Below are 3,690 nucleotides of genomic sequence, written 5' to 3'. Positions count from 1 at the left end.
GGGCACGGCCTCGGTGAGGGCACAGGTGCAGCCGCAGCGATGGCCGCGCCGAGGGGCCCTTCCCCTGGGCTGAGGAGTCGAAACTTCAGCGGGCGTTGGGGGTGTGTTTGCGTTGTTTTTTTTTTTGTTTTTCTGTTTTTTGTTTTGGTTTTGTTGTTTGTTTTTCTTTTTCTAATTTAAATAGGGAAATTGTACACTGCTGGCGTAACTTTTTAGTTAGTTGAATGCTGACGCTGTCTCTGAAACGTTTAAAATCTGATAGGGCTTCCTCTTGTGCACCCGGACTGCTCCGGCCCTGCAGTAGGAGCATGAACACTCCTGAGATTCTTCTATATGAGTATCTTCAATGTTCGCTCCTCCGCATGCTGCTATTTATACCACCCAAGGTTGGCACGGGGAGGAGAGCCAGCGTTTGAAAAGGACATTGAGTTTAAACTTGATACCATTGTTCCAAGGCCAAGGCAAGAGTGCAGATGTTTAAAATAAAGCAAAACAAAAAAAGCCCCAGCAAACAGCCCCCTCAAAACAACCTAAGCAGCCCCTAACCTCTGTTTTAATACTTTATGATGGAAGCAGAGAACAGAGCATCCCCTTTCTCTTCAGGGATATGTAGGTTCTACCTTCAGACACAGGTCTGACAATCTGCCACCAGGACTAAGGCTGTGGTTTGGTGGGTTTTTTTGTTTTGTGCTGGTGATATCATGGACAGTGCAGCTGGTTAAACACACCAGGGGGTTATCTAAAAGCTGGAGTCACATGTTGTGGCAGATAGAAGACTTCTATTTAAGCAGATAAAATAAATCCTTATTGGTCACTGTCTATACATTGTAAGGTTGGTAACAGTCTGAAAGTAGCTATAAATGTAAAATACTGCTAATACTAAGTCTAACAAACCAGATGATACCTACACTATTGAATAGATATATTAATGGTTAAGAGTTTTATTCCTTCCCCTTTTTTTAAATGAACTCAATACACAACAATAGTTCTCTCTCTGAAGTGAGAAGAACTAAGCTTTTCATGTAACTTTCTTGGGAGCAGAAAAGCTTTAACCTGCTTGATACATATTACCGAGATGTTCAGAGTGAATGGTGGTGACCAACAAGATGGAGTTCACTGTCTGGATTACTAAACAGGACAGGTATTAAAATGTTTATTCTTTGTGTCTTGCACCATGCTCCTGTGGAACTACAGCAATGCACTGTAGCGGCTGGCTCGCGTGACTCCATACAAGCCATTGGGGCTAATTTAGTTCTCCTAATGCTAATTATCAAGTGTGAGCAATAGGTTGCTTTTTGAGCTCTGTTTTTATGAGGCATAATTGTACATGTGGTAACAAGGCTGTATTTAAAATTTATATAGTCACTTTTAAACTATTGCAGAGTTCTGATTTCTGGCTGAGATCAAGCTGCTTAAGAACAGTGGTTGAAATAGTGATAATAATCTGGTAATTCTTATGCTAAAACTTGACCTGGCATAATTTTCCATCCAGAGTAAGCATGATTCTGTGTGTAAAGAATCACCTTACAACAGGTTTCATGGTATCGTTTGGAGCAATTTAGATTCAATAAATAGCAAGCTTTACTGTTGGATGCATAACTGTTCCCAGTTCTCATGTGTTTTACTTCTCAGGTATTGATTTCAACTGTAAGACTAAGTCTGCAAAAATGTAATGTAAAGGCCTTGACAAAGTCTAGATTTGACAGAGTAATGACACTCTAAATGCATTTGGGACTCCTGTTTCTAACTCTTGCATTTTGTGGTTTCAGACTTTTGTCTGCAGTCACATATGGAAGAAGTGGGTTTCTGTTTTAGGAAGAGCCAAGATTCTTGCACAGAGGTGGATTGTTATGATGTCAACTATAAGGAGGCTTTTGCTTGCCTCTTTTTTTTTTTTCAACTCGTGGGACTTAGAATTTAGCTGAGATCTAACATGTCAGGTAGCTAATGATCTCAACAATCTAGCAAAATAATTACTGAGGCTTGTAATAGCAACTGTGGAATGCAGATTAGCCAGCTGGTAGTGTGGGACTGATTTTATATATATAAAAATAAAAGCATAAATATGGTTTTATACATATATATGCATTTCATATATGTATAAGTATTTCATCCTGTTTTGGATATTTTAACAAATAACTATTTTTCAAAGGAATAAGTTCAACTGGGGTGACTGATGAGCCATTTGTGGGGGTTATAGGCAAGGGATGCTACGGAATTCAGTTGGCAGTTGTACCCAGTTTTGGTACTGGAGAGAGACCTTCAAGGAAGGAAGGAAGGAAACTCTGAGTTTGGTGTTTCTTTTTTCTTCTCCTCCTTATTTTATTAGTTTCAGTGTCTTGATTTCTGTGTTACTTAGGGTTACTTGTCTGTAGCTGCAGTATTCCATACTGGTAGTTTCTTTGTGCTGTCTTGGCCTTTAAGTTGCTTGGTTAAAAATACAGCTTGTGGCAAACTCCTTCACCATGAACATTTGACAGTAATGGGAGTAGGTGTTCCTTTTGGGAGATGTTGATCCATAAACAAACACAATATGCAGTATGCTTCCCAATGTTAGGATTATTTATATCAACATTAAAACACTAATTCACTGTTACAATTCTTAATCAATATAAAACTTTCTTTGACAGTACCAGGATGCTGTCCTGTTCTTGAATTTCTGTAATGTCCTTTCAAGAAAAACTGAAGAATAACTTAAAATTTGGTTTGAAAGACTTTTAATACTCCTCTCTGTCACAGACAGTGCTGTTTGGAGTATCATATCATTTGCAGTGATGTCACTTGGAGATTAAACTCTTCTTTTGATGGAGGTTTACCTGTCACAGAGCATGAACTTTCCTGACAGCTTTATTTAAACAGTTGATAAACCTTTTGCTAACTTGCACAGGTTCTGTTCATACTTGAACAGTGCTTTTTGGGATTAGCAAACCCAAAAGTCAAACTTTTCAGAAAACACAGCTTCTACTGAGTCCTATTCTGTCAATTAAATCAGTTTACTCCATTTTCTTGGAAGATTATAATTAAATATGATCAAAAATGCACTGTTCCATCTTGGTTTGTTGGCCCAGATCTGTGTGAAAGGTGATGTATTGGTGGAGGAGCTGATAATCAAACACATTAAAACTCAAAACCCACTAGGGTGAAAGGACAGGTTGTTTGAACAACTAATTCTTGGAGCAAGATGTATGCAGTATTAGGGTTTCCACTTTGTGGAATGCAAAACCAAACTGTTACTAACAATCTTCTATCTTCATCCTGGGAGTACACATTACACACAACATTGGACCAAAATAGTGATCTTGGTCAGCTGGTCTAAGAAATTAGCTCTGAAATTATGATCTCATACTGTTATTCAGCACAAATATCTAATCTGGCTTGTTAGAAAATCTTCAGCAGAGATTGGACAGCTGAGTATGGCATTCTTGAGAAAGCCTCCCCTGTTACCTTTAATGCCACAGTGCAGCTCTTGGTGTAAGGCTTGTTGCGATTTGCTACAGGTGTTCCTGTCTTTTTTTTTTTTTTTAGATATGTTGGTTGAAATTGGGTGGTGATTTGTCCATCTCTGAATGTGGACTTCATGATTCCCTCTGAGAGGCTTGGCAGCTTTTGATTTTGCAAATGTGCTGGTGTTCAAGCCATTATTTCTGCATAACTGTATGGCTCTTTGCACACACTCTCCCCCCCCCCCCC

The sequence above is a fragment of the Athene cunicularia genome (genome assembly GCF_003259725.1).
Source record: "Athene cunicularia isolate RWA chromosome 4 unlocalized genomic scaffold, athCun1 chr4_part1, whole genome shotgun sequence".
NCBI classification, from domain to species: domain Eukaryota; kingdom Metazoa; phylum Chordata; class Aves; order Strigiformes; family Strigidae; genus Athene; species Athene cunicularia.
Note: the sequence above shows the minus strand (reverse complement) of the source record.